This window comes from Oncorhynchus masou, chromosome 6, assembly GCF_036934945.1.
Source record: "Oncorhynchus masou masou isolate Uvic2021 chromosome 6, UVic_Omas_1.1, whole genome shotgun sequence".
Classification (NCBI taxonomy): domain Eukaryota; kingdom Metazoa; phylum Chordata; class Actinopteri; order Salmoniformes; family Salmonidae; genus Oncorhynchus; species Oncorhynchus masou.
In genome coordinates this window covers 48,396,739-48,420,641 of record NC_088217.1, presented here as the reverse complement: position 1 = coordinate 48,420,641, position 23,903 = coordinate 48,396,739, and the positions used below count along the sequence as shown (strand labels likewise).

Here is a 23,903-nt window from a genome sequence, read left to right as displayed (position 1 = left end):
TGCAGATTACAATAGCATCCCACCGGTCCTTTAATCCATTCTCATTAATAACATTCAATTGTATCCCTCTCGAACTTCAAACCTCCTGGTGAATGTGTAATTGAATTACCGATGCACACCCACACAAAGATATTGAAATGAATCCTTCATCTATACCTGAGGTGCTGCACTGTGCCTGATGTTCTGAATAAATCAGAGTAGGCAGAGAAAGCAGAGGTAGGGGATCCATCATTGGCAACGAGTAGAGGAGGTTGAGAGAGGCGGGGAGCTACAGTTGGACAGACAGACAAACGTAGGTTGCCTCTTGTCAGCGCACACAAGGGTTTTACCACAGAGGACATACCAAACCCTTTTAATAAGATTAGGAATTCAATTAAAAACAAAATACGCCAACGAGAGCCAGAGATCAGAACCCCTTGTTCTGCATGACGACACTGGACATTGATCTGATGGAATATAAGTATTGATCAGCATCAGGTATGCCACAGTACAGCCACAGGCTAATCATTATTAATGATGCCCCATGTGACAGATATGAATCACATCAAGACACATCCAGTGATGATTCATACACTGTCAGAGGGGAGTCACAAGTTGATGGAGAGCCAAATCAGGAAGAAGAACACCCATGTGTTTCTCTCATGGCTGCCTCCACATGAATACATTAATACGATGTTCAAAATACATGAGAAAAACGTGGCGCCGATTGAAAATGTGTTGCTTTCTGCGACTATGTCAAACAAGCCTGTTCAATAGCAACAACAGCAGGCTGGACGACATTAAACCAAATTGACTCAACGAGTACCTCGGAGACGGTGGAGTGAATTAACCTCAACCTCTCTGGGGTTATTGATTTGCAAAGTGTACATTTGGAGAAGGGGATGACTGCAGGCTCTTAGCAAACAGTTCATTTGGCCGGCAAAAAATCTATACCTACTCCACAAAGATGACAAAGGGGGTAGCACGTAATTGGAAAAAGACTACAAGCATTTAAAGCCTTTTAATATGATTAACAGTAAACACAGTTGATTAATGTGTCTTGTCATGGCGTTTTATTGATTTTTAAATATGGCACTTCACAGAACTATGATTAATGAAGACGATTCTATGGAAATATGGAAGCCGTTTAATAATCATCCTCTTAAAAAGTGAAATGCTCTCCGTGTTTTAAGATGTACGTCGTACGGGTATCTGGAATCTCTTCAATGTAATTAGGAGTCTAGGGATAGCACTTCCATTAGCTCACCAGCACCAACCAGCTCCCCTTCCCCCAAGCCAAACACTGCCTCAACTGTCTTCCCCTCCTCCTTCCCAGCCCGCTGCCTCACTCAATACAGAAAACAGTAAACAACGCCATCTTCTTTTCAGCCTTTATATGAAGATAAACGAGGACTTAAAGCCCAAATTAGCCGCCTTTGAGGATGTGGCCTTGGTTGAGAGAGGACGTTACCTCTGATCGACTCACCGTGGTTGATTCCTCAAAAGAGCTGCTCAATGCATCCCCTGAAAGGGTTGACAGCATGTAGGATTCATCCCACCACCATTAATTCATGGCTCCACACCGGCCGGTCTCCAATGAGCACTCAGAAAATGCCTAGGTGGCAGAACACAACAGAGCAGGGATGGCCATTACGTTCTGGAGAAGTAGAGCTCTAACGATGATGGCTGGTGGAGTTCTCGAATGCTGTGCTCTGCATGCTAGACATGCTGAGCCCAGAGCCCTAAGGCTCTGTCCTGACAGTGGGATCTCCTGTGATGGGTCTGTATCTCCTCATTCACCGGCCCAATAGGCAGGAACCGGTCGGGCAACAATATTATCACTCTGGCGAATAAAGCACTGGAGCTTAGTTGACAGTATTGACCCAAAAAAATTTTTGTCTGATCCAACCCATTTGATATAGTGGATTTCTGCTATTGTAATATCCCACTGGGTGTAACAGTTTTGCTTCCATCCCTCTCCTCGCCCGTACCTGGGCTCGAACCAGGGACCCTCTGCACTCATCAACAACTGACACCCACAAAGCATCATTAGCCATCGCTCCACAAAAGCCGCGCTCTTGCAGAGCAAGGAAAACAACTACTTCAAGGCCTCAGAGCGAGTGACGTCACCAATTTAAACGCTATTAGCGCGCACCCAGCTAACTAGCTAGCCTTTTCACACCGGTTACATGGGCACAGACGTCAATTCAACGTAATTTCATTCAAATGACATGGAAACCGCGTGGATTCAACCAGTGTGTGCCCAGTGGGACGCAACATAGCAGAACACTATTAACATGTATGCTGAGGAAAGCCTTTTAGGGGAAGGAAATTGACCACACCAATACATTTGCACTCATTCATGAAAACCTCAAACCAAGGTAAAATATGAAGGGGGAAAATGCAGTCATGTGTCATTCGTAATCTCTAGCATTTGGATTCCACAAATAGAACAAATCAAAGCATCAAACTGAAGTTGCCAACCTCTCTCATCATCAAATCTATCGTGCATTGAGAGAGACCGAGAAGCACGGCTCCTTAAATCAGACATTTTCTCTCTTTGCAGCAGTGTATCAGGAACTGTGGGGGGAGAAACCATTTGATATTATTTGCAGCTTTTGTTGAGGAAAACAAATCCCCCTTGGTTCCTGTCTGAGCTGAACGCAGAGGTAGTGGAATTCCCCCTTAGCATGCAGCGCTAGTACTAGCACTCGCTGTGTTGGCTCGCACTGTCCTAGCCCCACTTCACAGCCTCATAGCTCACAGACAGGTAGACGTGACTTCACTTACAATGCTAAGACAGTCACAGAATCGTCTCGGAACACTGTTTTGGCTCATCCTCTAGTATGATTACGTAGGCACACAGAGGTCAGATGTTACGACAGAGAGAGACTCTGTTTGTTGACGTTCTTGTTCACTGATTTCATAGGGTGTTAACTGAATGAAAATCTGCCATAACTCATTTGACCCATTGAGTGCCTTGACTTTGATGCTCACCTGCCTGAATATGTAACGCAATATGTTAAGCAGGCACTCAAATGCCGGAAATTGGGTAAGGGTCTGTCTGAACAAACTCTGATGAACGGGACATTTCCTTAAGTTGTTTCCTGAGGGTTACGTACAGTGCCTTCAGAAAGTATTCACACCCGTTGACTTTTAAAATGGATTACATTTAGATCTACACACAATACCTCCCCAGAATGTCAAAGTGGAATGACGTTTTTATTAATTAAAAGGGATTCAACCCCTTTGTTATGGCAAGCCTAAATACTCCAGGAGTATTTGCTTAACAAGTCATATAATAAGTTGCACGGACTCACTCGGTGTGCAATAATCGTGTTTAACGTGATTTTTTGAATGACTACCCCATCTCTCTACCCCATAAATACAATTATCTGTGAGGTCCCTCAGTCAAGCAGTGAATTTCAAGCACAGATTTAATGACAAATACCTTCCAATGCCTTGCAAAGAAGCACACCTATTGGTAGATGGGTAAAGAAAAACAGACATTGAATATCCCTTTGAGCATGCTGAAGTTATTAATTACACTTTGGATGCTGTTTCAATACACCCAGTCACTTCAAATATACAGGCGTCCTTCCTTACTTAGTTGATGGAGAGGAAGGAAACCGCTCAGGGACCATGCACCATGAGGCTAATGTTTGTTTTTTAAACCAGTTACAGAGTTAAATGGCTGTGATAGGAGAAAACTGAGGATGGATCAACAACATTGTAGTACTCCACAATACTAATGTAAATGATGGAGTAAAAAGAAGGAATACAAATATTCCAAAACACAAATACAGTTTGCAATAAGGAACTAAAGTAATACTGAAAATAAATCTGGCAAAGAAATGCTCTTTTTGTCCTGAATACAAAGCATTATGTTTGGGGCAAATCCAACTCAACACATCACTAAATACCACTCTTCATATTTTCAAGCATGATGGTTGCTGCATCTTGTTGTGGGTATGCTTGGTTCAGTCTGCTTTCCAACAGACAATGGGAGAAAAATCCACTTTTCAGCAGGACAATAACCTAAAATACAAGGCCAAATATACACTGAAGTTGCTCACCAAGACGACATTGAATGTTCATGAGTGGCCTAGTTACATTTTTGACTGAAATGTTCATGAAAATCGATGGCAAGACTTGAAATTGTAATGGTCAACAACCAACTTGACAGAGCTTGAAGAATTAAAGCAAATATCATGAGCAAATATTGTACAATCCAGCTTTGAAAAGCTCTTAGAGACTTACCCAGAAATACTCACAGCTGTAATAGGTATGTAATCACTCCCAAATTTGATTCTAACATGTATTTTAACATGTATTAACTCAGGGGGATGAATACTTATCTAACCTATTTTCCATTCGTTATTATATATTTAAAAATAATTCCCCTCCACTTTGACATTAGAGCATTTTGTGTAGATTGTTGACAAAAAATGAAAATGAAATCCATTTTATTCCCACTTTGTAACACAACAAATTGTGGAGAAAGTCAAGGGGTGTGAATACTTTCTGACAGCACTGTATATAAGGGAACAGTGGTGCTACTGTTCAGAAGCACAATCGGAATGAAAGCTTTTCAAGGGCCAGCACACCATGTCCATGTTCACTGGAAGGAATGCAGTCCACTCTCTAATGAATGGAGAAGAGCTTGCCTGAGTGCCCTTCATACACTGGCATAAAGAGATAGGATAATGCAGCGGGTTAATGGGTGTCCTGGCACACTTAGAATCAGAAGACCTAGCTCTACTCACTCCACGGGTGGTAGGGGTGAGCAGGGTGGAGTGAGCAAGGATTGTTGTTTTACTCCGACAGAGGGAGGGTGCTGAGGGAGCCTCCGTGTCAGTAATGACATTAGACACGGACTAGCGGGGGGGGGGTCTGCCTGACCTCCAAACTCTCTCTGCCTCTACCACTGCTGGTGGTGACCCCAACAGTAAACAGGGGCATCCTGAACACAGGTCCCCTGCTGCTACGAGGGGACAACATGGAGTATTTAGACACGCTCCTAACATCTCAACTGCAGGTGAGTTAACCCAGGGGTGAGTTAACCCAGGGGTGGTGACATGGGGGCCATAAAAGTGTGTGTTCAGCAAGAAGACTCAGGCCCCCTAGGGGCAAACACAGAAAAACACTTGTGGACAGGTTTGTTGTGTGAGAACATATTGCTGTGTGAGAACATGTGGGCCAGAGCCACAGGCGCCTCACACTCAATAGTTTCATCACGTGTCCCTAATGGCACAGGTTGCCAATGGAAACTGTCTCAGCTGCAGCCAATAGCAGTTAGAAGGAATTACTGAGGTGTAAAATACTTTAAAAACAGGAAGCCTGGAAGATTTATTTAGGCTATAGCAGAGAAGAGACTAGTGCCTGAGGGAATTGGTAAGTCCCCAAGGCTCAGGTTGTCAATCATACCTGCTTTCTGGTGATAAACCAGAGCACATCCTCTGTAGACCCTGTCATCCTATTGTAAGAGCAACATGGTCTCCCAATTATCATGACCCCCAGTCTGGGATCTTTAACCCCTGCATTGTTTACTACATTGAGGAGATTCTGGAACAGAGGAAATAATTGTCAACTGGTAACGAGAGCTGCAGGCAGATCCCTATAACGCCTCTTGTCTCAGACATATTCTGTTCCTTCACACAAAAGCTTGTGTTCAATTCATTCATGGGAAAAGCCATTGTGCGTGACACTGAATAGATATAAAGCTCCGTATTCAGACAATAATTGGGGAGACAGTATGATTGCCTGTAGAACACAGTTTGATCTGAAAACAATAGACATCTGAAGATGACAGCATTGGATACAATGATAGCTCAATCCTAATCCTTTTGTTGATGACAATTACACATGTAGACGTGCTTGCACAGCAGTCCCTCTCTTTCTCTCTCTCTGCTTCTCTCTAGCTTCAAAGTGTGCTTTTAACACATCTGAATGACATTAACGAATCCGAGCAGTGAAAAATCTGTTCCATGGAGTGTTGTCATTTGCGAGGAGACAAGAAATGACTACAAAACTGCGGCCGCATCCCAATTAGCTGTAGTCTTTGAGGTGAGTCATGCAACAAGGCCTCCCTGCCGCTCACACCGGAAAAATGACGCACGGTCCCACTCTGAGAGACGCCACATGAAACTGGCAGGGTCAATAGAATGACATAGAGTGCAGGCTGTCCATCCAATCAGGAGAGAGTCTCTGTCACCAAAGATTGATGGGAACATTTCCTGGCCTGTAGCCCCAGATATCAAAGCGGGATTTTTCTTAGATCACCTCTATTGATCTGTTTTTGTTTCAAAGCCATCGCCTGGAGCCTCACAGCCATTTCAAATCCTCTATGCACTGAGATTACACCAGCTTGTGGGAGGTCTATCTATGTGCTGACTATTGAAAAATGGAAGTAAAAAGTCTGTTATTTAATGGATTTGGAATTCAAAACGGTTCTCTCAAGTCCCTATAGAGTAAACGAAACCAAGCACATATTTTCCATCTTTATATCTCTACTGATTCATCTATTTGAATGTTGGCATCATTGTTGCCACGGCATTACTATTCTATTGTTCTATTTTGTACCCCTCCCCTTCAGGAGATTTCCTTCTTAGGTTTTGCATGCTGTTGGATCACTCCTCAAAACGACTAAAGCCTTCATCTTTTGAGCTTTTGCAAACTGTCTTTAAGAAAATTTGTATGAAAAATATGTGCAACAACTCACTGGTATCTCTGAGGGAGATTGAAAGAGCCCCCACGCTCAAATCACTCCCACATGAAGAAATACTATGGTATAAAAACTATGATATTCACTGTAGTGTTTTTCATTTTAAAATGTTTTACCCCTTTTTTCTCCCCAATTGGTAGTAGCAGTCTTGTCTCATCACTGCAACTCCTGTACGGACTCAGGAGAGGCAAACATCGAGAGCCATGCGTCCTCTGAAACACAACCCAACCAAGCCGCACTGCTTCTTGACACAATGCACATCCAACCCGGAAGCCAGCCGCACCAATGCGTCGGAGGAAACACCTGGCAACCTGGTCAGTGTGCACTGTGCCCAGCCCGCCACAGGAGTCACAAGTGCACGATGAGACAAGAATATCCCTGCTGGCCAAACCCTCCCGAACCCAGACGACGCTGGGCCAATTGTGCCGGGGCCGCCTGGTCGTGGCCGGCTGCGACAGAACCCAGAATCTCTGGTGGCACAGCTAGCACTGAGATGCAGTGCATTAGACATCTGCGCCACCCGGGAGGCCCCAGACTTTAGTTCTTACTATAGTTAAAAATGTGTAATGTTTTTGCAAACATTACTGTAGTATTTACTACACATTTCTTTTGTATTTACTGTAGTATTCTACAGTATACTACAACATTATATGGTAAGTACCAGAGGTGTAGATGAGGTGTAGACTCGAGTCAGACTTAAGTCACAAATATGATGACTTGGACTCGACTTTAACACCAATGACTCGTGATTTAACTTGGACTTGAGCCTTTTGACTGACTTCATACCCTCCCCAAGCCCAAATATTAAAAATGATGCTATTAAAAAAAAGTGTGCAGCGCATCAACTCTTCATTTAACGGATTACAGATTGAATCGGACAGCAGCCAATCAAATAGTACCAGCTGAAAAAAAGTTGTGTGTGGCAGTGCAGAGGAATGTAGGCGGGTGAATTCAGATGGAGCCCTTGGAAAGATGATACCCAGAATTATTATTTTCGGATATAAAGACAACGCTGTATCAACAAAAAACGGATTGCAACTTGCAAAACATGCGGGAAGAAAATTAGAGACGGAGGCGCAACAATTTCCAACTTTGTTCAACATTTGAAGCTGCACAAAGAACGGTAAGTCCTGGCTAATATAGACGACAGCTATATATTTTATTACTTTCAATGAGCCTCTACACAGTCAGTCAGTGCGGGAACGTGATCATTGCACCCAAGATTGAGCTACACCTGGCTAGGCAGTTGGTAGCCTAAATCCTGCCTGACGTTCCTAAAAACAAGGTTGGGCGATTGTGTACAAGCCTACGTACCTGTGTACAAGCCTATGTACCTGTGTATAAGCCTCGCTCGATTGCGCCCCATAGCGATCCTCGATCACTATTGGGGGGAGGGGGGTCTTTCTCATGGCTACCCATGTATTTCCATGGAAATATAACGTTTATTTGGCAAGCAATAAATATATAGATTTTTTTTAAAGCATTCATGATTTGTGTAAATGTAATATACTAACTATTACTCTTGTTAAGAATATGAGATGGTATTACATTTGGTGCAGAGCACGCGTAGCACATTCATATCCTGCACATCTATCATTCCAGTGTTTTATTGGTATATTATAATTACTTCGCCACCATGGCCTATTTATTGCCTTACCTCCCTTATCTTAGCCCATTTGCACACACTGTATATAGATCTTTTCTACTGTATGTTTGTTTATTCCATGTGTAACTCTGTGTTGTTGTACGTGTCGAACTGCTTTGCTTTATCTTGGCCAGGTCGCAGTTGTAAATGAGAACTTGTTCTCAACGAGCCTACCTGGTTAAATAAAAAGTGAAAATGACTTGTTTAGGACTTGAAACTCAAGGTTAAAGACTTGAAACTTGACTTGATGCTCTTGTCTTGAGACTTAACTCGGACTTGCCTGTCTTGACTTGGGACTTGAGTGCTAAGACTTGAGAGAGTTAATTGTGACTTGTAAAACAATGACTTGGTCCCACCTCTGGTAAGTACTACACATGATCGCAGGAAGCTACAGTTTGAAGTATAGTATTCTACAGTATACTACAGTTTACAATAGAATTCTATAGTAAGTACTGTAGTATTATATAGTATTGTTATATTTCTGAGAGAGAAATATGGCACAGATTCTACTTAGAGATGGTTTACTTTGAAAATAAGATTTTCCTAAGGGCACGTGAATGGGATTTCCAAAATATAATGGCAACCGACAACATAAATAAAATATTTAGGGTCCGTTTACGCTTTCATCATCCTCCAAAAAAGGTATAACACTATTTGTTTTCAGAGTACTTTTAAAGGCCTGTCTGGAGTGGTCTAATTGGGGAGGGGAAAATGGAATACTAGCTGTTATTGGAACACTTTTTGTTATTGGTCTAATAAGCAATTGACCGAATGGTGATGTCACCATGGAAAGCCAAAACATGCCCATGCAAACCTGCAACTATCAGAAGTAACACCAATCAAATTGTTTCACACGTTCACAGTGTTAGTTTCATCAGCAGTACAATATAATATAAAACACAGGAAAGAAAAACATGTTTCCCCATATACCCAAGTTATTTCCTCAAATAACAAGCACACAACACCATTCTAGTGGATGCCAAAGCCTTTGCCTGTTTAAGTATTAATGAGAGAAGTCCATAGCAAGACATGATGAAGACATTTTAAATTGTAAAGTGTTAAACAATAGCAACAGATGACATTTACTGTTCATACTGTCCCAAAGCCTTGTTAGGCAGGTTTCCATTGACCCAGGTTAATTTTCTCAAAAGTAATGTTGCAACAAAAATAATGTTTCTTTGCAGGACAAGGATTGTCCCGACTTTAATGAATGCCTGAATTTCACACCTTGTTTTTCCTGGTTGGCTGGATGCAAATTTCACGATCCAATTATTACAGATCTACAGGAGTACAGGAGTGCAAGTTTCTGTGCAAGACCGTGGCGATACGTTGGCACATGAGAATGATGCTTACTTGGGACATGAAACAGGGTGGGAGGGCATACAGGCTGTTGCCAATTTATTGAGACACCATTGTTTTGGAGGGGGGGGGGTGACGTCATTACGTCCAGCTGTTTTTAACGACACAAGACAGTTCAATGGAAACACGCCGTAGCAAGCAATTGTCACATCTATTTTCTATGTGAACTTTCTAAACGTCGACAAAAAAATAAGTTTATGGAAACATAGAAACCTCTCTCTGCACACATCATTAACTATCTAAATTAGGGATATATGAGATACTGATTAGGAGGAAAGACACCATGTGGTTTTATCAAGACTGGGCCCCCTAACCCACTGACAGAGATAAAAACTCAGCCTCACTCACTTACTTAGACACACCTGCAGGCAATTCACATAAAACCACTTCCCTGGCACTAGCAAAACCTAGCAGTAAACACTGGAAAGTGATAGGTGGCAGGCTAACATTACAATCCGATGTAGCGCCAGGAGTTTTGGTATTTACCCAAGAATCTGGAGTTGGAAAAAATAATGAGGTCAAAGGGTCTCCACTGCTCTGCAGGTGGTCTCACGGTTAGATCAGTAGAAATGGGCAGAAGTTACCTCCAAGATGACAAATGGTGCTGGGTCTTGACCAGTTTGGCAAGGCTTGTCCTCAACATTTTCCATGTCTGGGGGAAGAGAACATTAAGAAATAGACTATTGCTGTGTTCTGGCTGTCTACCAGTATGCCAAGGACCGACATAAAGATGTCCAGAAACCCAATAAATATTCTGACAAATCTCCAAAATGGAAGTTCATGGCCAAGCAGTCAGGTTTAATATTGTAGACATGTTAAATGTATTTTATCATTTGAAAAACTGCACCAAAACATTCAGCTGATTGCTGACGAATCTTAGGGTGTCATATATTGTGAATTGAGCTGGGGAAATCAACTATGTAAAGCAACTCCAATTTTGCTATGACAAATGAGAATCCCTGAAAGCACTCATTCAATTGAAATGATGAAGTCATTTGTTTCCAGCTGCTGTGCTTCAGTAACATTACCCAACTCTAACCAACATTAGTTAATACAGGGGAGAACGACTTCCCCCTCTCATTGAAGCCCCGAAGTTCTAGGCCGACCGTGGTACTGCAGGCACTGTTTTCAGAAAACATGATCCCCCATTATAGTGAATGGGAAAATGACTATCTTCGTGGTCAATCTCTGAGTAAATAAAAAAATAAAGAAATGTGAAGACAGTCATGGCACCAATAATTGCATCTATTACACCAGATGTATGTCCTTGAACCAATTATTATAAAAGCTCACACAGAAGGAGTTATAAGGATCATTTAGTTGCTACTCCCCAACGGGCTCAGGAGAGGAAAAGGTTGCGTCATGTGTCCTCCGAAATATGACCCGCCAAGCCGCGCTGTTTTTTAACACCCGCTCGCTTAAACCGGAAGATGCACCAATGTGTCGGCGGAAACACCGATCAACTGACGACTGGCCAACCACTCCCCTAAACCAGACAAAGCTGGGTCAATTGTGCGCCACCCTATGGGACTCCCGATCATGGCCAGTTGTGACACAGCCGGGGATCTAACCCCAGGCTGTAGTGACACCGCAAAACTGTGATGCAGTGCCTTAGACTGCTTCGCCACTCGGGACGCCAGCCTTCAACTTGGAGATACACAATGAGTGGGGGCAGCACTGAGCTCGGCTGCAAATGTCACTTCCTGGACTAGCTCAAACTGCGCATGTTATGTCTTCATGAGACGCCATCTTAGCAAGATAAACCAACTTCCAATGCGCTATTGATTCTTCACCCCAGGAGGTTGGTGGCTCATGGTAATGGCTGGGGTGGAATCAGTGGAATGGTATCAAATACATCTAACACATGGTTTCCATGTGTTTCATACCCTTCCATTTACTCCCTTCCAGATATTATGAGCCGTCCTCCCCTTAGCAGCCTCCACTGGTCTTCACATAGGAATTATTATGTTTTCACGTAATCGATGGATTTGTCCATTCATATACAGTCATTGGAACAATAGCACACAGCAATCACTGCACCTTCCAACTGAGAAAAGATTAAGATTTTACACATGGCAACCCATCCAACTATTAAGCATGCCCACCTCGATTCATTATTCTAATTATGGTTGATACGTGCTCTGATCCCCCGTTAGGGGAGAGCCCTGACTCGAGGCATGGCTGAGCAAGTAAACAGGCTCTTGCTATGCAGAGCAGTACACGTTGGGATGCTGGTGTATAGCTTATCACACCCAGTGATCCTATATCTAGCATGTATCTCCATCATAAGCTGAGAGTCCCAGGCAGCCAGGCGTCTGCTCTGCTTACAGCCCCCAGTAGAGCTCCACGCTGTGTAATGAGGTCCCAGAGGACCGCTGCCCTCACACCAGGCTCGGTCTTAGGGACAGACATTACAACGTTTCCCCCTACAGACGCTGGCTGAGGCTTTTATTAGGGACATATCTCATTCCAAACAAAACAGGAGTTACATTTTAATATTATGGGAAGCCGCAAAATGGTGAGCACACGCGGCTTAGACAATTATGGTGGAGCACCTGGTGCTTGTGTTTGTGTACACTTGGATGTATGGGGTCACTGTGCATACGGTTGATGTTTGTTTGCGTCTGTCTACCCACCAGATTCATTCAACAACAACGCCATATGGTTGTGTGCACAACATGCACCTATTTTCATTGCCCATAAAATACAGTTGGTACGAGGAAAGTTGTACTCTATTACATAGCAGCGCATGTAGTAGATGTTAAACATGAGCCTCGTGTATCCTTTGTGTCGTCAATATTCTCCTAAATTACACTCCCCATTGTCCTTAGTGGTTTACATGACATTTACCCATCAGCTGAGAGGGAAGGAAGGGGGAACTTTATGCTACCTCATCGTATCATGCTACTTGAGACAACGGCACTGTTCCTTGTCCAGATCTGCCTGTCCCCGAGCCTGTCTGTCACATCTGTCCCGTCTTCCTCAGTCCTGTCTGCTCTTCTACAGCTCGTCCCTAAGGGGTGCCTTGTAACCTTGCCCATGCAACCACCACAATACCCTCTGCGGTAGGTAACACAGCAAAGGAGACTGTGATCCCCCCTCTATTCCATTCAGGACATTTGTCACTTTTATGTCTTTGCTCTTTGTTTAGTATTTTTCAATATTCACGGGTTATCTGGAATGAGGTTAAACTGGGAATAATGGTGATATTCTGCTGGCTTTCATTCGGGATCATACAGATGTAGGATCTTCATTTGAGCCAGTTTGCTACAGCAGGAAAATAACCCTGCAGCAACAGGGAATGTGAATTATTACGTGGATTATAATTTATGGAGATTTCTTGTAGTTCATGCAAACCAAGTCTGACATTTTAAAGTGGGAATTCCACACTTTAAAAGCCTTTTGAAACCTTGAATACACTACAAGTTTGTATTTCCTAATTCTCAGCAACAAAAGAGTGATCAAATGAAGATCCTACCGCTGTAACTATTTACTCTTTATACTCTTTATCTTTAAGGCTGTCGGGTTTTGTTGTACATTTGAGGACCTTGTGGATACGCTGGCCTTTTCAGCGTGTTTTTTTTAAACATATACTGTATTAGATACACTTGTGAAAATTCAGACCACCACAAAACAAAAAGCACTTTAAATCTGAATGATAATAGGCGTGCGGGGCTAGAGTGGCTCAGGGCTACATTGTAAATCCTGTTCTTTCAGAAAGGCAATGTACAGTTGGCTCAAACGGCATCCAATAAAACCTAATCCTATTGGTCGTGGTTCTCATTCCTATGAAAACATTGCAGGATGAAAAATGTAAACATGATTTTGTGGATTTGTTTTCCATAAAACTGTACAAAATTGTATTTGAAGCTGCCATTTTCACCATGTACTGAGGCAGAACAAGTAAGATGCTGCCTGTTTCATTGAGAAAAGGGAAAGACGATTTATTTCTCATGGAAAAGCCTTTCACAAATAGCCTAAGGCACCATAAAGGGGAGACATGTCTAATATGGAGCTGTGAATGCCTCTGCCAGGACATAACAATAACCACAAACTGCCTCTTTCTGAAAGAACACATGACAACATCTGAGATATGACAAGCTTGTAAGCCCATAGCCACGAGGAAATGATAATCCGGACTGCAATAAACCAAGTGCACTGAATGGGACAGGGCTTCACTCTCTGCAATGGCATATCCTTTAGTCATGTCACATGGAGAAAGATAGCCCCAGCCAATGCCTTAAGCACGGAAGTGTACAGGAGACCTTGCCAGCGAGAGAGACAAGCCTCCTATCTCCCTCCCACTGGGTTGTTCTGGGAAAGGAACCCCTGAACATGTGCGATAACATTGACCTCATTGCAGGTTTGTCCTTCAGTGGTAGGTTTGAAGATGAATTGTCCGTGCAGAGCAGACTGCCATTGATCATGTTCACCCAGAGTCCCCAACAATACAGCAGCCTTTTAAAGGTGATCGCCAACTCTTATCATTGCATCTTCATCATCCCCCACCTAACCCCTCCAAGGCTGAATGGACAGAATCGGTCCTTTGCCGCTATCTCTCTATTTTAAAAAGGTAGCATAACAAGAACGGATACCGTATGCACATTTCCAGAAAAGCAGGCAGGGATTATGGAGAACGATAAATGAATATTTCATGCAACCAAACATATTTCCAGAACATACAGGGCAGATTGCTTCTTCCTCCTGTCACCAGCAGTAAACATGAAAGAGGAGGGCTCAGGGCAGAGCTGCAGCACTGTGAACACTGCCTGCACTAAAGGGAGCAGGAGTTGTCACTGTAATAGCTTGTACCGACGGAAGTTCAATTAGGCCTGGGTACTTGCTAGGCTCCACCACACCTTCCAACACGCTGCTGATGCGATACAGAGTCTGCTGTCTGGAGTACAGCTAGGCGTGTCACAATGTTTCATATATTCAGTGTTTATGATATCGGTATCTGTTCCTGGGTCAGTATAATTGCTCTCTCTGTCACAGTCCAAGGAGGGTCAAGAAAGGCTAATCTGTGTTATCTATCGCCAGTGTTTTAGAGATGAAGGGATAAAGGGGCATCATAAATGGGCAATTACATCTGTACAGCAATTCATCTCTGCTTCCTGTTGTCAAGCTCATCTCTAATCTCTAATAGTAGCCTGTATGTCTAATACGGATTCCATCAGTCAGGAGGGTGCCGGTAGAATAAAGGAGTGTCTCTCTCTCTCCCTCCTACTTCTTCCCTCTCCCTCTCTCCCTCTTCTTCCATATCCCTGTCTCTCCCTGTCTCTCTCTTCCTCCCACTTCTTCTCTCTCTCTTTCTCTCTCTCTCTCTCACACACACACACTGTGTGTCTCACAGCTTCAAAAGTCATGCTGTCTCAGGAGGCATTGCTTATTTGTATTAGGGATTGCATGTAAATGAAAAGGCAATGCAGCAAATGTAGTTACAGGCACAGGTGTGTGTTTGTATGACTGACTGTATTCTGGTCTGTGTATGGAAGAGAGAGTAAGGGAGAGAGTAAGGGAATGAAATGGATATTGTCTGAGTCTACTGTTCAGTCTTCAAACTATGTACATGCCAGTAGCTTTACTACCCGGACACAAGCTGGTATTTTTCATGCACTTTCTTGACCTGAAAACAAAATAGGCATTAAATCTGTCCGGTCGGATTCGCATGTTAAGTGGTGAGAGATGCTGCCATGGCTGACCTGGACCTGTAGGGAGTTGGTGGTGGAGCCCTTCCTTGTCCAATTACACTGGACTTCATCCAAGTTGTTTGGTGAGAAGTATTCGACCTACTTTTAGGCACAAAGCACCAGTGGCCTGAATACTGAGAGGCTTGGGACGACGAGTGATCCCCGGGTACCATGAGAGGCTCCATCTTTAGCGTGGAGTAATAATGAGCTACCTGGTGGTATATAAACTCTTTGTACATACATACTGTAGGATCTAGGTATAGGCCCATCAATCCACATTGGATGTGCCTGGCCACCTTTACCTGGGTAAAGGGGTAAAAAAAACAACTTAGGGACAGGCTGATTTGTCCAGAAATGAAAGTGTGACCTTCACAAGGTCCCTCTAATTGATGTGGCTTGGCAAGTGTTGCTGCACACAAGCACAAGGCGAAGAAGAATGGAAGCATATCAAAAAAACAGGACAAAATTGAGCAGAAGCTATGATGTGTTTTCCTCTTAGGTTCTCCAAGCACGTAATCCCCAAGAGGCACTGTACTGTGTGTTGGGAAACAACCGATCAAAATGTTTACTACTTAGTCGCTTTAATGACTAAAAGCACATTCTGAGAGGAATCACTGAGGCAAAACAAAGCCTGCTTCATTATGCTGTACACACTGGTATCTTTAGACTCGCACAAAAACGAATCATCATCACCGGGCTCAATCTTGCTCAAAATCAATTATGGAACGTAGAGGCTCCAATAATAGCAATCTGCTGCTTCAAATGTGACTTACATTTTACTCATTAAAGACAAATATCACTCATCATATTGTGAGGCCATGTGCTCTCCACATACAACACTTGCCTCATAATCCATAGCAATACATATGATGGAGATAAATTTCCTTGATGGAGAAAAGTAGCTCACAGTGGCAGATAACAATAGGGGCGGGGGTCAGTTTCTCCCCATGCCCCCAATAACAAATCAGGTATAAGGTGGCCATAGGGTTTGTTGTCTGGGCTACCATTCCATGTTGTGAAAAAAAAAACTTGAAATTCTGCACTATTGACTCTGCATCCCTGCCAACAATAGTTCCCTGCCAACAATAGTATTGCTACGCAACATAAAACACTATGCATGCTGTGTGATCAATGGATATTGTTTTAAGAAATCAATTTAGATGTAAGTGAAATCAATGAGATGAACGCATGTAAACCAACATTGTTTACAATGGCATTACAATGGCAATAGAGACATCCATTCTAGGCTACAGCTAGTTGCATTAGCGTATGAGTGAATTTTATGTTCACTCTGACAATTTTTATTTATTTTACAAGTCATTCTTCTATGATTAGCCTATAGCGAATTGCCTATCTTAGTAGCCTACTTGACACACCGGCTATGATTATTTATGCTTGCCAACTTTGGAGCAAAGTATCACAAAATGACGAACTAATGAACAAGAACAGATTAGGGAGAAAAACATTTATGCATTTACCGTAAATATATACAAAGATAGATTTGCGAAAGTAAATACACTTACTTTTTTTTAAAGAGCAGGTCCTATCGTTCAAGCAGTTTGCGGAGGTTGAATTTTGTTTACAGCCGCCTGAGATACTTATCGCTACTGAATCTCAAAACGTGCGCTCCGACGGAACTAGAATGACACGAGAACGCTTTCCTCACCGTGGACGCTATCGCTCCCCCAGAAAAAAAAATGAAAAAAGCTAAAGTATAGGTTGTCTCTTACAAAGACATTCAGAGAAAGGGACCCTATCGCTGTCAATCGCTTTTAGAAATCCATGGCAACCGAGAAAACCCTCCACAACTTCTCAACGGTGTGACCGGGTTAAAACAACCTCAATGACAGCAACGTTATTGCGCTAGCAAAATGGGCAGGCAGGTTTCGGGGAGGAGGGGGTTGACAGCCAACTCAAATGAAGACATACAGTATATTGAATGGGAGGAAAATTGAATTGAAATTGTGAGTGTAAATCAGAGGAAAAGGGAATTAGAATTGTGAATGTAATCAAACAACTTCACAGGATATGGCAGATAGATTATCCAAGTGCATGGGTGGTATAGGTTTGTATAGGAACCACATAATGCAGGTAGGCTATTAATGAGCCACACAATACAAATATATATTTTTTAATACATTCACCTAATTTGTGTCGATACGTCAACAGCTAATTCCCAATGTAGGAGACCCTAACGGTCATATTAGGGAGGGGAGACACCATACTACTCCGTGTAGGGAGGGATTGTTTCACAACCTCAGACAGCAGCAACATCATTAAAGCACTTGCTCAATCTCTGTGCCACTGATCAGCTGTGCGGGGTGGGGGAGGTCAGGTAGCAATCAAATTAGCTTTTCAACCTCCACCATATTACTGGGTGCTAATTTGCAATTTTCAGGAGACACCTGCCATCTAAGCTCTGCTCAGTGATGAGTAACACGCTGTAACAAATTAGAAATGCATGCTGTCAGCTAGGTTATAAGTGCAATATTTGGATACAGTTATTCTGGGTAGCTGTTGCTGTGGTCTGGACAGGGTCAGTTATTCCAGGGAAAAAAATATGTTTATGGCTGAGAGTGATGTAATTGGATGACAACACTGCCCCATGACCTAGAACCTGTTTTTTTTTTTTTTTTTTTGTAAAATGTTACAGGCTACTTTCAAAACTATTCTATACATCCCTTTCGACATTTTAATAGATTTCACCATGTTCTCTCAAGTGCTTAACCTGATACGTCTGAGAGAGGGAATGAACAGACTGAATAGAATCCAACCTAATCTAATTCAGGCCATTTTAATCACATTGACAGGATTACACGATGCATTCAAGGAGCACTGTGTGTAATAGGATCTTTATATGAGGCACACTCCACATTACAAAGAGCGCTCCATCAAATACTGTACAATTTGATTTCTTGTCAGACTGAGAACACCTGTTTCAGTATTCAATGAGCAGAGAGTACTCTACAATGTCATGGGGTAGAAGACATCTAACCACTACAGTAGAATTACTGTACCATCCCACCTAAGCATACAGAGTGTTGTCAACTTTGCCCACTGTGAGGATAACACAGTGCCACCAACGCGGCCCATTACCAAGTACTGTGGGCTCTCCTTCTCCGTGGCTGACGTGATTAAGACATTTAATGTGTTAACCCTCACAAGGCTGCCCCCCTGACGGCATCCCTAGCCGCGTCCTCAGAGCATGCACAGACCAGCTGGCTGGTGTGTTTACAGACATATTCAATCTCTCCCTATTCCAGTCTGCTGTCCCCACATGCTTCAAGATGGCCACCATTGTTCCTGTATCCAAGAAGGCAAAGGTAACTGAACTGAATGACTATCACCCCATAGCACTCACTTCTGTCATCATGCTTTGAGAGACTAGTCAAGTATTATAGCACCTCCACCTTACCTATCACCCTAGACACACTGCAATTTGCATACCGCCCCAATAGGTTCAAGGACGATGCAATCGCCATCACACTGCACACTGCCCTAATGCTGTTCATTGACTACAGCTCAGCATTCAACACCATAGTACCCTCCAAGCTCATCATTAAGCTTGAGGCCCTGGGTCTCAACCCCGCCCTGTGCAATTGGTTCCTGGACTTCCTGGCAGGCCGCCCCCAGATGATGAAGGTAGGAAACAACATCTCCACTTCACTGATCCCCACAAGGGTGCATGCTCAGCTCCTCTTGTACTCCCTGTTCACCCATGACTGTGGTAATGCACGCCTCCTACTCGATCATTAAGTTTGCAGACGACACAACAGTAGTATGCTTGATCACCAACAACGACGAGACAGCCTATAGGGAGGAGGTGAGGAGACTCAGAGTGTGGTGGAAGGAAAACAACCTCTCACTCAACGTCAACAAAACAAAGGAGATGATCATGGACTTCAGGAAACAGCAGAGGGAGCACCCCCCTATCCACATCGACGGACAGTAGCGGAGAAGGTGGAAAGTTATACGTTCCTCGGCGTACACATCACGGACAAACTGAAATGGTCCACCCACACAGACAGCGTGGTGCATAAGGCATAACAGCACGTCTTCAACCTCAGGAGGCTGAATACATTTGGCTTGTCACCTGAACCCCTCACACACTTTTACAGATGCACAATTGAGAGCATCCTGTCGGGCTGCATCACCACAACTGCACCGCGCACAACCACGGGGCTCTCCAAAGGGTGGTGCGGTCTGCACAACGCATGACCAGGGGCAAACTACCTGCCCTCCAGCACACCTACGCCACCCGATGTCACAAGAAGGCCAAAAAGATCATCAAGGACAACAACCACCCAAGCCACTGCATGTTCACCCCGCTTCCATCCAAAAGGCGAAGTCAGTACAGGTGCATCAAAGCTGGGACTGAGAGACTGAAGAATAGCTTCTATCTCAAGGCCATCAGACTGTTAAACAGCCATCACTAACACAGAGAGGCTGCTTCCTACATACAGACTTGAAATCATTGGCCACTCTAACAAATGGATCACTAGTCACTTTAATAATGATGTTTACATATCTTGCATTACTCATCCAATATGTACAGTTGAAGTCAGAAGTTTACAGACACCTTAGCCAAATACATTTAAACTCAGTTTTTTACCATTTCTGAATTTAATCCCAGTAAGAATTCCCTGTCTTTTGTCAGTTAGGATCACCACTTTATTTTAAGATTGTGAAATGCCAGAATAATAGTAGGGAGAAGGATTTATTTCAGCTTTTATTTCTTTCAACACATTCCCAGTGGGTCAGAAGTTAACACACACTCAATTCGTATTTGGTAGCATTTCCTTTAAATTGTTTAACTTGGGTCAAACGTTTCAGGTAGCTTTCCACAAGCTTCCCACAATAAGTTGGGTGAATTTTGACCCATTCCTCCTGACAGAGCTGGTGCAACTGAGTCAGATTTGTAGGCCTCCTTGCTCGTACATGCTTTTTCAGTTCTGCCCACAATTGTTTATATGGTGGTTTTGGAGCAATGGCTTCTTCCTTGCTGAGCGTCCTTTCAGGTTGTGTCGATATAGGACTCGTTTTACTGTGGATATAGATACTTTTGTAACTGTGTCCTCTAGAATCTTCACAAGGTCCTTTGCTGTTGTTCTGGGATTGATTAGCACTTTTCGCACCAAAGTACTTTAATCTCTCAGAGACAGAATGCGTCTCCTTCCTGAGTGGTATGATGGCTGTGTGGTCCCATGGTGTTTTATACTTGCGTACTATTGTTTGTACAGATGAATGTGGTACCTTCAGGCGTTTCGGAATTGGATGACCCAGACTTGTGGAGGCCTACAAAAAATTTTTCTGACGTCTTGGCTGATTTTTTTTGTTTTTCTCATGATGTCAAGCAAAGAGGCACTGCGTTTGAAAGTAGGTGTTACGACTTCTGCCGAAGTCGATGCCTCTCCTTGTTCGAGCGGTGCTCGGCGGTCGACGTCACCGGTCTTCTAGCCATCATTGATCCATGTTTCATTTTCCATTGGTTTTGTCTTGTCTTCCTACACACCTGGTTCCCATCCCATTCATTAAATGTTGTGTATTTCATGTCCTTGTCAGAGATTGTTTGTTGTTATGCTCGTGGTTTATGGATTGGTGTGCGACGGGTTCTTGTACCCATGTTTATTTTATTATGTACTTTGGTTTTGGAGTTTTTGTTTTACGTTATTAAACTACTCAATTATACCAAGTTTGGTTTTCCTGCACCTGACTTCCCTGACACCTAAACACACAACATGACAGTAGACCTTGAAATACATCCACAGGTACACCTCCAACTGACTCAAATGTTGTCAATTAGCCTATCAGAAGCTTCTAAAACCATGACATAGTTTTCTGGAATTTTCCAAGCTGTTTAAAGGCACAGTCAACTTAGCATATGTAGACTTCTGACCCACTGGAATTGTGATACAGTGAAATATAAGTGAAATAATTTGTCTGTAAACAATTGATGGAAATATTACTTGTGTCATGCACAAAGGAGATGTCCTAACCGACTTGCCAAAACTATAGTTTGTTAACAAGAAATGTGTGGAGTGGTTGAAAAACTAGTTTTAATGACTCCAACCTAAGTGTATGTAAACTTTCGACTTCAACTGTATTTTATACCATCTATTGCATCTTGCCTATGCCGGTTGGTCATTGTTCATCCATATACAGTGGGGCAAAAAAGTATTTAGTGAGCCACCAATTGTGCAAGTTCTTCCACTTAAAAAGATGAGGCCTGTAATTTTCATCATAGGTACACTTCAACTATGAATGTGCTCACCAGAGGTAGCCTGACTGCCATTAGGTACCGAGATGAGATCCTCAGACCCCTTGTGAGACCATATGCTGGTACGGTTGCCCCTAGGTTCCTCCTAATGCAAGACAATGCTAGACCTCATGTGGCTGGAGTGTATCAGCAGTTCCTGCAAGAGGAAGGCATTGATGCTATGGACTGGCCCGCCCATTCCCCAGACCTGAATCCAATTGAGCACATCTGGGACATCATGTCTCGCTCCATCCACCAGCGCCACGTTGCACCACAGACTGTCCAGGATTTGGCGGATGCTTTAGTCCAGGTCTGGGAGGAGATCCCTCAGGCGTTGTAGGGAGGACATACAGGCACGTGGAGGCCACACACACTACTGAGCCTCAATTTGACTTGTTTTAAGTACATTATATCAAAGTTGTATCAGCCTGTAGTGTGGTTTTCCACTTTAATTTTGAGTGTGACTCCAAATCCAAACCTCCGTAGGTTGATAAATTTGATTTCCATTGATATTTTGTGTGATTTTGTTGTCACAGTCAACTATGTAAAGAATATTTCATTCATTCATGTAACGAGTTTCTTCTAACTCCTCCTCTGACGAAGAGGTGGAACAAGGATTGGACCAAAATGCAGCGTGGTTAGTTAGATACATCTTTAATGAAGATGAAACACGAACAATACAAAACAACAAACGTGGAAAACCGAAACAGCCCTATCTGGTGCAACAAACACAGAGACAGGAACAATCACCCACAAACACACAGTGAAACCCAAGCTACCTAAATATGGTTCCCAATCGGAGACAATGACTAACACCTGGCTCTGATTGAGAACCATATCAGGCCAGACATAGAAATAGACAAACAAGACATCCAACTTAGAATGCCCACTCAGATCACACCCTGACCAACCAAAACATAGAAACATACAAATAAACTATGGTCAGGGTGTGACAGTACACCCCCCTCCCCAAGGTGCGGACTCCGGCCGCAAAACCTGAACCTATCGGGGAGGGTCTGAGTGGGCATCTGTCCGCGGTGGCGGCTCCGGTGCTGGACGTGGCCCCCACTTCACCGTAGTCCTCCCCCTCCTTGTTGGCTTCCGTGACCTCCTAGCCACGGCATCCCTACTAAATAACACGGGACAGAGGGGCAGCTCGGGACTGAGGGGCAGCTCGGGACTGAGGGGCAGCTCGGGACTGAGGGGCAGCTCGGGAATGAGAGGAAGCCCAGCACTGAGAGGAAGCCCAGCACTGAGAGGAAGCCCAGCACTGAGAGGAAGCCCAGCACTGAGAGGAAGCCCAGCACTGAGAGGAAGCCCAGCCAGGTAGTTGAATCTGGCAGATCCTGGCTGGCTGGCAGTTCCAGCCAAGAGTCTGGAAGAGTCTGGTTGACTGGCAGATCTGGAAGAGTCTGGTTGACTGGCAGATCTGGAAAAGTCTGGTTGTCTGGCAGATCTGGAAGAGTCTGGCTGACTGGCAGATCTGGAAGAGTCTGGCTGACTGGCAGATCTGGAAGAGTCTGGCTGACTTGCAGATCTGGAAGAGTCTGGCTGACTGGTGGATCCTGGCAGACTGACGGCTCTGGCTGCTCCATGCTGACTGACAGCTCTGGCTGCTTCATGCTGACTGGCGGCTCTGGCTGCTCCATGCTGACTGGCGGCTCTGGCTGCTCCATGCAGATTGGCAGCTCTGGCGGCTTCTTGCAGACTGGCAGCTCTGGCTGCTCCATGCAGACTAGCAGCTCTGGCAGCTCCTTGCAGACTGGCAGCTCCTTGCAGACTGGCAGCTCCTTGCAGACTGACAGCTCCATGCAGACTGGCAGCTCCTTGCAGACTGGCAGCTCCTTGCAGACTGGCAGCTCCATGCAGACTGGCAGCTCCATGCAGACTGGCAGCTCCGGCTGCTCCATGCAGACTGACAGCTCTGTCTGCTCCATGCTGACTGGCGGCTCTGGCTGCTTCATGCTGACTGGCGGCTCTGGCTGCTCCATGCTGACTGGCGGCTCTGGCTGCTCCATGCAGACTGACTCCTTGCAGACTGACAGCTCTGGCTGCTCCATGCAGACTGGCAGCTCTGGCTGGCTTCTGCTGCAGACTAGCAGCTCTGGCAGCTCCTTGCAGACTGGCAGCTCCTTGCAGACTGACAGCTCCTTGCAGACTGGCAGCTCCTTGCAGACTGGCGCTCCATGCAGACTGGCAGCTCCTTGCAGACTGACAGCTCCTTGCAGATTGGCAGCTCCTTGCAGACTG

At 44.1% G+C, this 23,903-nt stretch overlaps 1 protein-coding gene across 9 annotated transcripts in view; it reads right to left on the bottom strand.

Annotated features, from left to right (window-relative positions):
• chl1b (cell adhesion molecule L1-like b) overlaps window positions 1–17,234 on the bottom strand; it is a 75,352-nt gene extending 58,118 nt beyond the window's left edge. For 7 of the 9 annotated variants that reach the window (XM_064968911.1, XM_064968902.1, XM_064968910.1 and 4 more), the window contains exon 1: window positions 16,921–17,234. The gene's annotated coding sequence lies outside the window, so the exon portion shown is untranslated. Of the gene's footprint in view, window positions 1–10,193; window positions 10,272–10,291; window positions 10,360–16,920 lie in introns of those variants that run through there. The other 2 variants (XM_064968904.1, XM_064968905.1) reach the window with 2 other exon arrangements.
• Between the last annotated feature and the right edge of the window lie 6,669 nt (window positions 17,235–23,903).